Below are 14,285 nucleotides of genomic sequence, written 5' to 3'. Positions count from 1 at the left end.
CATAAGTACAACAGTGACATGCTATGGGTAACCTAGATAATATGATCCAAAATTCTGGCTAATGTTGCTTATGGATAAACTTTGGACTGTTTTAATTATTTCAGGTATGGCATTGGTTTTTCTGAAATAGTATCTCACCTCTGTTTTCTTAGATGAAGTCAAAACTTGTTCTAAACGGAAGTGATTATGTGAGTTCACTTTAAGGTACTGGCTCTATAGGTGTCTACTACCAGCTATTGTCAGGGTTACATAGAAACAGAACTAGGGTGAGGCAAGAGAGGTGCCTCAGGCACAAAATTTAAGGAGGTGCTCACTTTCAGAGTCATTCCACTGCAGGGTTGGCTCACAGGACCTTCATAGTGAGTGTCTCTTTAAATTCTGTGCTCTGGGCACCTCTCTCCTTACCCTAGTCCTGGCCCTGGGGTTATAACATAAAATATATGTTAGAATTACATAGAAAAAATATGCAATAGAATCAAAACACTGAAGATATGGATAATCATGTCTGCATGTACACACAACTGAAAAGAGCTCTAACGAAAGCAACTGACAATCAGCCAAAGCCAATCTGACTCCCACGGAATACTTACTAAATGTCCAACAGACTAAATGTGGAAACTAATCAAAGATAAAAGGAAGATAAAGGCAAGCTTCTAGAGTATTGAGTCAGGAGCACTATGGAAGCCAGCACTGGCACCAACCTAACACCAGACCAGGCAATTTAGAAGGCCACAGAAAATAGAACTCCCTTAAAAAAAAAGATGAAGAATACCAACTACGAAAAAAAAATCAAGCTACCAAGAGATACAGAAATACCCCCTCATTTTTATTTACCCTTCCACACAGGCACCAATAGTAAGAATCTTGGTAACAGCTAACTGAGTGAACAGACTTTGTTGAAATCAAATTGTTGTATCAGTAACTATTATTTTTACCTTTATATCAATTTTCCCTCATTCTTCTCACAACAATTTTCTCATACTTAAGAGGTCAACACAGATGAAAATTATCTGTACTTTTTTGTAAGCTGATATATTATTTAATTTTTAAAAATGCAATACAACTTCCACTTCTGCTCTTGAAGAAGGAATTGCTATGGGGCTTGCCTTCCCACCATGAATAACTAGAAAACTAGACAAAATATATTAAGCAACTGTTTTTAGACACTGGACAACAGGCAGTGCAGGACTATGATCCCTGAGACAAAGGAAACAAACCAGGTGAGCTCTACGAATCCCTTGGCTTTCTGCTGGAGGCACGCTCCAGACTGTGGCACAGGCAAGGAGAAGGCAAGCATAACAGGGCAGTTGCTAAACTGAAGAGACAGAGTTCAGGGTGACTGGTAGTTAGAATGTTTTAACAAAGTACCAGAAAGGAGGAAGCTACACAGAGAAGGAGCTCCAGAAATCTGAACAGTAGTCACCTTCAGTTTTGGCTGAACACTGATTTACTAAGGTATAGGCTGAAACTGCATGAGGGAAATTAGAAAATATTTTGAACTGAATGAAAATAACACAATATATAAAAATTTGTCGGATGCAGTTAAAGCAATGTCTAGAGGGACATTCGTAATTTTAAATGCTTATTTCAGAGAAGAAAAGTCTATAAAATCAATGATTTAGACAGACACATGCAGAAAACGACATTTAATGACAGAGGCAGAGATTGGAGTAATACGGCTGCAAGCCAAGGAAAGCCAGGATTGACAGCGACCACTAGAAGCTAGGGAGAGGCAAGGAAGGAATTCTACCTCCAGTCTCCAAAGATATCAACCCTTCTAACACCTTGATTTTGGATTTCTAGCCTCCAGAACTATTAGCATACACAGGGTTCTCTGCTCTTATCTGGGAGACAGTTCAGGAGACAGATGGCCCAAATCCAGGGATCACTAACATCTGGGGATGTGGCTGTGGACTGTACCAAGGTTGAATGGAGATAACCTAATACACTTAACAGGACCTGTACAGCCATGTGATGCTGGAAAACTATGAGAATCTTGTGTCTGTGGGCTTCTCTGTTTCAAACCAAAACTAATCACCCAACTGCAGCAAGGAGCCTGGATGGAGGCATCAGAATTGCATCAGGTACCTCTGCAGTCCAGGAGTACCGGTTTGAAACAAAGATCTTAATCCTAAAGCAAAATACTCTGAAGTTCTTCAAGAGCAAACAAAAAGCGTCATGATAGAAAGAGGCCTCGATTGAGAGGGAGGAGATTCCACAGAGATGCGGTGCTATAAATGCAAAGAATGTGGGAAAGTACAATTCGAATACAACTCTTCCTCTTTTAGCCACCAGAGCAATCATACTAGTGAGAAACCCCATAAATATAAAGAATGTGGAATAGTCTTTATGAGCAGACTATCCTACTATCACCCCTTTCAAATCATCATAAACTCACATAGGCTAGCAACTTTATAGATGTATTGAATGTGGCAAATTCCTCAAGCACTCAACATTTATTAATCATCAGAGAATTTATTCTAGAGAGAAATACCAATAAACGTGAAAAAGCTTTCAGAAAAAAAGAGCCTTTTCTTTTTTTTTTTTTTTTTTTTTTTTTTGAGAGGGAGTCTCACTCTGTCACTGCAGAGCAAGGCACGAGCCACCGCACCTGGCCAAAACTGTCCTTTCAAGTCATCAGAGAATTCACACAGTCAGGAACTCTACAAACACGACTGTGGGAAACTGTTCAGAAGGCAGTCCTTACTCATCAGGAGAGAAAACACAGTGGAGATAAGCCTTTTAAAAACATTTATTTTATTTATTTATTTAGAGACAGGGTCCCACTCTATTGCCCAGGCTGGAGAGCAGTGGCACATCATGACTCGATGCAGCCTTGACCTTTGGGCCCAAGCGATCCTCCTGACTCAGCCTCCCAAGATGTTAGGACTACAGATGAGCATCACTGTGTCTGGCTAATTTTTTAACTTTTTGTCAGAGATGGGGTCTCCCTATGTTGCCCAGGCTGCTCTTGAACTCCTGGGCTCAAGCAATCCCCTGACCTTCGCTTCCCAAAGTGTTGGGATTACAGGTGTGAGCCACTGTGCCTGGTTGAAAAAAAGCCTTTTAAATGTAAGGAATGTGGGAAAGCTTTCAGAGATAACTCAACTTTGTTGGAGCATCAGAAAAACCATCTTGGTGAAAAAGTACATTGGTGTAATAAATACAGAAAAGCCTTTAGTAAGAGCTTGACTCTTATTAGTCATCAAAGATTTCATACAGGAGAGAAACTCTATCACCATATTAAATGTGAAATCTTTTTCAGGTATAGAAAGATTTGCTGGGCAAATCTCCTTTGCTGGGCATCAGAAAACTCATAGTGGAAATAAACCCTATCAGGGCAATGACTGTAGGAAAGCCTTTACAAATAACTCAACTCTTATTGGACATCAAGGAATTCATACTGGGGGGAAAAAAAAACAAAAAACAAAAAACCTTTCACTATAAGAAATGTGGGAAAGCCTTCAGGTACAGCCAAGGCCTTGCTGAAAATCAGAAAATCCATATTTTATGAATGTAATGAATGTGGGAAGCTTTTCCCCAAAGTTCAGCCCTTAAACAACATAAGAAAATTTATAACAAAGTCATCAAGCCAGGCATGGTGGCTCATGCCTATAATCCCAGCACTTTGGGAAGATGAGGTGGGAGGACCACTTGAGCCCATGAGTTCAAGACCAGACTGGGCAACATAGTGACACTCCATCTCTACAAAAGATAAAAATTACTAAAAATTAAAATTTTTAAAAAGAATGGGTCATCTAATGTAGTGTGGTAAACATGCGAAAGTAGTTTATTTCTTCTGACCATCAAAGAGGAGATATTTAGTAAGTGCACCTCTATCTAGAAACCTTCTCACTTGTAAGGATGTTCACCGTAGTATGGTTTGTATTAGTGAAATAGCTGAAGAACCTAAATGTCTGTCAATATGGAAATAGTTGCTGCAGAATACTATGTACCATTTGAAAGAAATGGCATAGAATTTTATATACAGCCATAGAAATATCCCCCTTGATAACTTAAGTGGAAAAAGCAAGTTGCAGAAAATCTATATATTATGTTCTTATTTATATTTTTAACAATGAAGCTATTTTTGTTTGTCCACTTATATTACCTGGATTCAAAAAGATCTAAGCCAGGCGTGGTGGCTCATGCCTGTAATCCCAGCACTTTGGGAGGCTGAGGCAAATGGATCACTTGAGGTCAGGAGTTCCAGACCAGCCTGGCCAACATGGCAAAACTCCGTCTCTACTAAAAATACAAAAATTAGCCAGGTGTGGTGGCACACATGTGTAATCCCAGCTACTCAGAAGGCTGAGGCAGGAGAATTGCTGGAAATGGGAGGGGGAGGTTGCAGTGAGCCAAGAGCATGCCACTGCACTCCAGCCTGGACAACAGAGCAAGACTCTGTCTCAAAAAAAATAAATAAATAAAATAAAATAAAAAGATCTGGAAAAATAAAAGCCAAACTATGACCAAAAATAAATAAATAAATAAATGATCTTTGCTTCCATCATAAAATCTGGGAAAAAAGAGTAAATTAAACTCCAAAGTAAGTAAAGGAAAGAAATGATAAAGAGAAGAGTAATCAAACAAAAAACAATAGAGAAAAATCAAGGAAACAAAAGCCTGGTTGTTCAAAAGATCAATGAAGCTGATAAATCTCTAGTCAGACTGACCACAGGAAAAAAAAGTAGTCAAAAGTTACCAGAATCAAGAATGAAAGAAGGGACCAGGTGCAGGGGCTCATGCCTGTAATCCCAGCACTGTGGGAGGCTAAGGCAGGCAGATCACTTGAGGTCAGGAGTTCGAGACGAGCCTGGCCAACATGGTGAAACCCCATCTCTACTAAAAATACAAAAATTAACTGGGCATGGTGGCATGCACCTATAATTCCAGCTACTTGGGAGCCTGAGGCAGGAGAATCGCTTGAACCCAGGAGGTGGAGGTTGCAGTGAGCTGAGATCGCACCACTGTACTCCAGCCTGGGCAACAGGACGAGACTCCACCTCAAAAAAAAAAAAAAAGAATGAAAGAAGGGATATTACTACAGATTCAATAAACCAGGGGCTATACACGATAGCCCAGGGGCCAATTTAGGCTGCTGCCTATTTTTGTAAATAAATTTTTACTGGAACTCATTTATGTATGTGTTATCTATAGTTGCCTTTGCTCTACCATGGCAGAGTTAAGTAGCTGTAATAGAACTTAACAGCCCACAAAGCCTAAAATATTTACTACCTGGCCCCTTAAGAAAAAGCTTGTCAACCTCTGGTCTAAGAGAATGTACCTTTGTTTGATTCACTATTTACTACTGAGTAGAGCTTAAATGTAGATATTAACTTATAGAATATAAGTTACAAATGATTGTGATTTATGTATATATAAATCATATCTACATAACATATCTATATTTTTTTTCTGTCCAGTATAAAATATAACCTCTGGCTGCACATGATGGCTCACTCCCATAACCCCAGCACTTCGGAAAGCTGGGACAGGAGAATAGTTTGAGCTCAGGAGTTTGAGACCAGCCCAGGCAACACAGCGAGACCTTGTCTTTACTAAAAATTTTTAAAAATCTGCCAGGTGTGGTGGTGTGCACTTATAGTTCCAGCTACTCAGGAGGCTGACGCAGCAGGATTGCTCGAGCTTGGGAGATACTGGCTGCATTAAGCTATGATAATGCCATCACACTCCAGCCTGGGAGACAGTACGATCCTGTCTCAAAAAATAAAACAAAACAAAAATAATATACATATTTTCCAATATTTTAGTTTTAGTGTTCTGTAAGATATTAATATTTCACATCTAACTTACAAACTTATTTCATCATTCTTTTCCTGACTGACAACATAAATTTGTATTTCTTAAAAGCAGTTTTACTGCCCACCATTCCCTCATTCATGAGTTAAATCTCTGACAAACGTTTCCTTTATATTTGTGAGAGTGATGTCTCTAACATTTTGAAATTTATATACTCAAACACACAAGGTTCACATTCATTTACAGAGGCCACAAAACATAGGAGAATTACCAAATTTCAAGGAAAGAAATATTTTAAAAATATATTTAGTTCAATTCCCATCTAGAGCTAAAATCCCCTCTAAAACAATTCAAGGTATTTTCCACTGTTTTAAATTACCTCCTGTAGTTGAGAATTCATTAACAAGGCAGTCAATTCTAAATTTGTATATTCTAGTCTATTAGTTCTTCCTGGGGTAATGGTTAAGTGAATTACGGCATAGCAACTTAACAACTATCATTAAAAGATCATTATAAAGACCAGGTGGCAAGATGGAAAACTGTTTACAGTGTAACCCTAAGAGTAAAAAGCTAAATATAAAAGTGCACACATAGTTGGGTTGACAACCAAAATGTCTATAAATGGGCAAGAGATGAAAGTAAACACATATGAAATCAACAAACATTTACAAACATTTACTGTGTTGGAAAGTATCATCGATGCTAGGGATAAAAAAAAAAAAAAACTTACAAAATGGGCTAAATGCCCCCACTTAAAAGGCACAGAGTGGCAACCTGGATAAAAACAAGACCCAATGGCATTCTGTCTTCTCACTTCTCACTTGTAAGGATGAGTGACACATAATGACACTTACAGGCTCAAAATAAAGGGATGGAGGAAAGTCTACCAAGCAAAGGGAAAACCGAAAAAAGTAGGAGTTGCAATCCTAATTTCAGACAAAACAGATTTTAAACCAACAAAGATCAAAAAAGACAAAGAAAGGCATTACAAAATGGTAAAGAGTTCAATTCAACAAGAAAACCTAACCATCCTAAATATATATGGACCCAACACAGGAGCACCCAGATTCATAAAGCAAGTTCTTAGAGACCTACAAAGAAATGTAGACTCCCCACACAATAATAGTGGGAGACTTAAACACTCCACTGACAGTATGAGACAGATCACTGAGGCAGAAAATTAACAAAGATATTCAGGACCTGATCTCAACATTGGACCAAAGGGATCTGATAGACCTCTACAGAACTCTTCAACCAAAAACAACAGAATATACATTCTTCTTACAGACACATGGCACATACTCTAAAACTGACCACATAATTGGACATAAAACAATCCTCAGCAAATGCAAAAGAACCAAAACTAAGGCCGGCTGGCTCACACCTATAATCCCAACACTTTGGGAGGCCGAGGCGGGTGGATAACCTGAGGTCAGGAGTTCGAGGCCAGCCTGGCCAACATGGTGAAACCCTGTCTCTATTAAAAATACAAAATTAGCCGGGTGTGCTGGCACACACCTGTAATCCCAGCTACTTGGGAGGCTGAGATAGGAGAATTCCTGGAACCTGGGAGGCAGAGGTTGTAGTGAGCCGAGATCGTGCCATTGCACTCCAGCCTGGGCAAAAACAGTGAAACTCCATCTCCAAAAAAAAGAACCAAAATTGTACCAAACACACTCTTAGACCACAACACAATGAAAATAGAAGTCAAAACTAAGAAAATCACTCAAAACCATGCAATTACATGAATTACATGAAAATTAAACAACATGCTCCTGAATGACTTTTGGGTAAATAATGAAATTAAGGCAGAAATCAAGAAGTTATTTGAAACTAATGAGAACAAAGATGCAACATACCATAATCTCTGGGACACAGCTAAGGCAGTGTTAAAAGGGAAATTCCTAGCACTAAATACCCACATCAAAAGGTTAGAAAGATCTCAAATTAACAACCTAACATCACAACTGAAAGAGAAGCAAGAACAAATCAAACCCAAAGCTAGTAGAAGACAAGAAATAACCAAAATTGGAGCTGAATTGAAGAAAATCAAGACACAAAAAAAAATTCAAAAGATCAACAAATCCAGGAGTTGGTTTTTTGAAAAAATTAATAACATAGGCCACTAACTAAACTAATAAAGAAGAAAAAGAGAGGATATCCAAATAAACACAATTAGAAATGATGAAGAGGATGTTACCACTGACCCCCCAGAAATAAAAATAACCATTAGAAGCTACTTGAACACCTCTATGCATACAAACTAGAAAACCTGGAAGAGATGGATAAATTCCTGGACACATACACCCTCCCAAGATTGAACCAAGAAGAAACTGATTCCCTGAACAGACCAATAATGAGCTCTAAAACTGAATCAGTAATAAATAGCCTACCAACCAAAAAAAGCCCAAGACCAGATGGATTCCCAGCTGAATTCCACGAGATGTACAAAGAAGAGCTGGTACTTTCCTACTAAAACTATTCCAAAAAATTGAAGAGGAGGAACTTCTCCCCAACTCAATCTATGAGGCCAACATCATCCTGATACCAAAACTGGGCAAAGACACAACTAAGAAAGAAAACTTCAGGCCAATATCCTTGATGCATATCAACACAAAAATCCTCAACAAAATACTTGCAAACTGAATCCAGCAGCACATCAAAAAGCTAATCCACCACAATCAAGTGGGCTTCATCCCCAGGATGCAAGTTTGGGTCAACATACACAAATCAATAAATGTGATTCATCACATAAAAAGAACTAAAGACAAAAACCACAGGATTATCTCAATAGGTACAGAAAAGGCTTTCTATAAAATTCAACATCCCTTCATGTTAAAAACTCTCAATAAATTAGATATTGAAGGAACATACCTCAAAGTAGTAAGAACCATTTATGACAAACCCAAAGCCAACAAACATCATACTGAATGGGCAAAAGCTGGAAGCATTCCCTTTGAAAACGAGCACAAGACAAGGATTCCCTCTTTTACCAATCTTATTCAACACAGTATTAGAAATCCTAGACATAGCAATCAGGTAAGAGAAAGAAATAAAGGGCATTCAAATAGGAGGCGAGGAAGTACAACTATCCCTGTTTGCATTCAACATGATTCTATATCTAGAAAACCCCACAGTCTCGGCCCAAAAGCTCCTTCAACTGATAAACAACTTCAGCAAAGTTTCAGGAGAGAAAATCAATGTACAAAAATCACTAGCATTCCTACACGCCAACACCACCCAAGCCAAGACTCAAATCAGGAAGGCAATCCCATTTACAACTGCCACAAAAAGAATAAAATACCTAGGAATACAGGTATTCCAGAGACAGGTGAAAGAGCTCTACAATGAGAATTATAAAACACTGCTGAAAAAAATCAGAGAAGACACAAATAAATGGAAAAACATGCCATGCTCATGAATAGGAAGAATCAATATCATTAAAATGGTCATACTACCCAAATCAATTTACAGACTCAATGCTATACCTATCAAACTACCAATGACACTCTTCACAGAACTAGAGAAAAAACTATTTTAAAATTTATTATGGAACCAAAAAAGAGCCCAAATAGCCCATACAATGCTAAGCCAAAAGACCAAAGCTGGTGGCACCACGTTACCCGACTTCTAACTATACTACAGGGCTACAGCAACCAAAACAGCATGGTAATGGTACAAAAATTGGCACATAGACCAATGGAACAGAATAGAGAGCCCAGAAACAAAGCCACACACCTATGAACATCTGAGTTTTGACAAAGCTGACAAAAACAAGCAATGAGGAAAAGACACCTTACTCAATAAATGGTGCTGGGATAACTGGCTAGCCATATGCAGAAGATTAAAGCTGGACCCCTTCCTTATACCATATACAAAAATCAAATCAAGATGGATTAAAGACCTAAATGTAAAACCCAAAACTATAAAAACCCTGGAAGACAATGACAACCTAGGCAATACCATCCTAGGAACATAGAAACAGACAAAGATTTCATGACAAAGACACCAAAAGCAATCACAACAAAAGCCAAAATTGACAAATGGGATCTAATTAAACTTAAGAGCTTCTGCACAGCAAAAGAAACTATCAACAGAGTAAAGAGACAATCTACAGAATGGGAGAAAATACTTGCAAACTATGCATCTGACAAAAGTCTAATATCCAGCATTTATAAGGAACCTAAACAAATTTACAAGAGAAAAACAACCTCAATAAAAAGTGGGCAAAGGACATTAACATACACTTTTCAAAAGAAGACATACAGGCAACCAACAAGCATATTTTTAAAACTTCAATATCACTGATCATTAGAGAAATGCAAATCAAAACCACAATGAGATACTATGTCACACCAGTCAGAATGGCTATTATCAAAAAGCCAAAAAATAACAGATGCTGGCAAGATTGCGGAGAAAAGGAACATTTATACACTGCTGGTAGGAGTATAAATTAGTTCAACCATTGGGGAAAGCAGTATGGCAATCCCTCAAAGAGCTAAAAGCAGAACTACCATCAGTTCAACAATCCTATTACTGGGTATATACCCAGAGGAACAGAAATCATCCTACCATAAGACACATGCAAGTGTTCATTACAGCACTATTCACAACAGCAAAGACATGGAATCAACCTAAATGTTCATCAGTGACAGACTGGATAAAGAAAACGTGGTACATATATACCATGGAATACTATGCAGCTATAAAAAAAAGAGATCATGTCTTTGGCGGGAACATGGATAGACCTGGAGGCTATTATCTTTAGCAAACTAACACAGGAACAGAAAACCAAATTCTCACTTGTAAGTGGGAGCTAAATGATGAGAACGCACAAACACAAAGAAGGGAACAACAGACACTGGAATCTACTTGAGGGTAGAGGTGAGAGGAGGAAGAGGAACAGAAAAAAATAACTATTGGGTACTAGGCTTAATACCTAGGTGATGAAATAATCTGTATAACAAACCCCTGTGACACCAGTTTACTTATATAACAAACCTTCAGATGTGCCCCCGAACCTAAAATAAAAGTTAAAAAATTGGCCAGGCACAGTGGCTCACGCCTGTAATCCCAGCACTTTGGGAGGCTGAGGCAGGTGGATTACTTGAGGTTAGGAGTTTGAGACCAGCCTGGCCAACATGGTGAAACCTCGTCTCTACTAAAAATACAAAAATTAGCCGGGCATGGTGGTGGGCACCTGTAATCCCAGCTACTCGGGAGGCTGAGGCAGAAGAATTGCTTGAACCCAGGAGGCGGAGGTTGCAGTGAGCCAAGAAGATCAAGAGCAAGACTGTCTCAAAAAAAAAAAAGGCTTGCTTGCTCAAATTCTCCTTACAGTTTGACTAATGTCAGAGGATGATGAGTTATGGGGCTATTTCTTATTTAAAATGAATTATGTGGCATTTTTGGTGTAGCCCATCTGAATGCCCTAAAATTATCTCCATCTAACAGATAGAGAGGTATAAACCAGGCAAATCTGGTGTCCTTGGGAACGTGAAATTTTGAGAGGAAAATAAATCAAAACAGGTAGGAGGTAGCAACTAGAATACTCAAACAAAGGCCCAGAGGCTTAGAAAGAACATGGTAAGAATTAAAAGTGATTGTAAGCTATATTTGTTTTAAAAAAAAACAATTAAAAGTGATTCAGTACAGTGAACTATAGTTTTTTTTTTTTTTTTTTTTTTTCCCTGTATAACTTCAACCATATGATGGCTTCTAATTCTATGTAAACTTCCACTGCTCTCAAATGTGGATCCACATTTCCAGCCCAGGCTGCTTCCCTGCTGCCTTTCAGTGACAATTAAAACACCCAAATTATTTATCTTCCTGTTACACGAAATAAAAGTAAAACCACTTAACAGAGCAGACCTTGATTATATGGTGCTTAGGTGACCTTCCTGAACCTCACATAGTGGCCTTCAAAATTCTGTGTGGCATGGCCTGACCTCTGCCTCCAGACATCTCTTAGCATTCTCCAGACCAGGATCTATGTGCTCAAACCAGCCCAGTGAAAAGAACTTTGCTCTCTCTTTCTCCCCACAGGAAACTAAAACTATGAGCATAGATGAGATCATTCAGGAAGAGAAAGAGAAGATATGTTTCAGATTCATCTTCATATCTGTCCTTATTCAGCTCCAATTCTATAGTCCATCACTTCAACCTCTCCAGTACTGATATTCTCCACTCCTTTGCCCTGACTATCTGGGAAAATGGCAATCATGGATGAATCTGTTCTGAGAGCTGGGAAAAAAATGATCCAACTTCACAGACTGATCTCACTCTAAGTAAATGGTCTCCATTCTTATCAGGAGTGGGCTTCCTGGCCATTCTCCGAGTTTCCGCCTTCATTATTTATTTCATTTCCTACAGTAGCCACCCTCAAATCTTCTTTTTTCTTTTCTTTTCTTTTTTTTTTTTTTTGAGACGGAGTCTCACCCTGTCGCCCAGGCTGGAGTGCAGTGGCACGATCTTGGCTCACTGCAACCTCTGCCACCCGGGTTCAAGCAATTCTTCTGCCTCAGCCTCCCAAGTAACTGGGACTACAGGCATGCGCCACCACGCCTGGCTAGTTTTTGTATTTTTAGTAGAGATGGGGTTTCACCATATTGGCCAGGCTGGTCTCAAACTCCTGACCTCATGATCCGCCCACCTCGGCCTCCCAAAGTGCTAGGATTACAGGCATGAGCCACTGCACCCGGCCTCTTTTTCTTCTTTAAGACAGGGTCTCATCCTGTCACCCACACTGAAGTGCAGTGGTGCAATCATAGCTCACTGCAGCCTCAAATTCCTAGGCTCAAGCAATCCTCCCACCTTAGCCTCCCAAATAGCTGGGACTACACGAGTGTGCCACCACACCCAGCTATTTTTTTATGTTTTTATTTTTTTGTAGAGATGAGGTCTCACTATTTTGCCTAGGCTGGTCTTGAACTTCTGCTCTTTAATGGTTCTGCTGCCTCAAGCATGAGCAACCTCAATGACCTCCATTCTTTTCAAAACTAAAGCACCCCTACTTCCCTCCTAGCTATTATCCTCATCTTCTTATTCATTCATCCATTCAACAAGTATTTCTGAGCACCTGCTGCATGCTGGGCATTACTTTGGTAGAGTTTATAACTTAGACGGGGGAGACAGAGATTAAAAGACAATAAATATATAGAATTGGAGACTAATATAAATGCTCTGAAAAAAAGAAATTCAGCCTATATAAAATAAAGGTAGCTAAACTTGGAATTTATTGTACAAATAAACTAGCACTATGTGACACAATATCAAAAATATTCACTGCATACTGTTTGAGATAGAAAATAATTGGAAACAACTTAAACATTCATCAGTTGATAACTGGTTAAATAAATTATAGAAGGCTAGGCACAGTGGCTCACTCCTGTAATCTCAGCACTTTGGGAGGCTGAGGTGGGTGGATCATTTGAGGTCAGGAGTTCGAGACCAGCTTGGCCAACACAGTGAAACCCTGTCTCTACTAAAAATACAAAAAGTTAGCTGGGCAGGTGCACACCTGTAATCCCAGCAACTGGGGGAGGCTGAGGCAAGAGAATCACTTGAACCCGGAAGACGGAGGTTGCAGTGAGCCGAGATTGCACCACTACACTCCAGCCTGGGCGAGAGAGCGAGACTCAGTCTCAAAAAGACAAATAAAGCCCGGCGCAGTGGCTCACACCTGTAATCCCAGCACTTCGGAAGGCCGAGGCAGGAGGATCACGAGGTCAAGAGATCGAGACTATCCTGGCTAACACGGTGAAACCCTGTCTCTACTAAAAATACAAAAAATTAGTTGGGCATGGTGGTGGGCACCTGTAGTCCCAGCTACTCTGGAAGCTGAGGCGGGAGAATGGCGTGAACCCGGGAGGCGGAGCTTGCAGTGAGCTGAGATCGCGCCACTGCACTCCAGCCTGGGTGACAGAAAGAGACTCCGTCTCAAAAAAATAATAATAATAAAATAAATAAATAAGTAAAAATAAATAAATAAATAAATAAGTAGGCCGAGAGCGGTGGCTCACGCCTGTAATCCCAGCACTTTGGGAGGCCAAGGTGGGCAGATCACGAGGTCAGGAGATCGAAACCATCCTGGCTAACACGGTGAAACCCCGTCTCTACTAAAAAATACAAAAAATTAGCCGGGCATGGTGGTGGGCACCTGTAGTCCCAGCTACTCTGGAAGCTGAGGCGGGAGAATGGCGTGAACCCGGGAGGCGGAGCTTGCAGTGAGCTGAGATCGCGCCACTGCACTCCAGCCTGGGCGACAGAGAGAGAATCCGTCTCAAAAAAATAATAAAAAAATAAATAAATAAATAAAAATAAATAAATAAATAAATAAGTAGGCCGAGAGCGGTGGCTCACGCCTGTAATCCCAGCACTTTGGGAGGCCAAGATGGGCAGATCACGAGGTCAGGAGATCGCAACCATCCTGGCTAACATGGTGAAACCCCGTCTCTACTAAAAAATACAAAAAATTAGCCGGGCATGGTGGCGGGCGCCTGTAGTCCCAGCTACCTGGGAGG

The 14,285-nt window shown here is 39.8% G+C and overlaps 1 protein-coding gene across 7 annotated transcripts in view; it reads right to left on the bottom strand.

Annotated features, from left to right (window-relative positions):
- Positions 1-14,285, bottom strand: part of KIAA0319L (KIAA0319 like) — a 123,521-nt gene that overhangs the window by 73,574 nt on the left and 35,662 nt on the right. The gene's annotated exons all lie outside the window — the stretch shown is intronic.

Source organism: Pongo pygmaeus, chromosome 1 (assembly GCF_028885625.2).
Source record: "Pongo pygmaeus isolate AG05252 chromosome 1, NHGRI_mPonPyg2-v2.0_pri, whole genome shotgun sequence".
In the NCBI taxonomy this organism is placed as follows: Eukaryota; Metazoa; Chordata; class Mammalia; order Primates; family Hominidae; genus Pongo; species Pongo pygmaeus.
The sequence above is the reverse complement of the archived record's forward strand: the minus strand, read 5'-3'. Positions and strand labels throughout refer to the sequence as shown.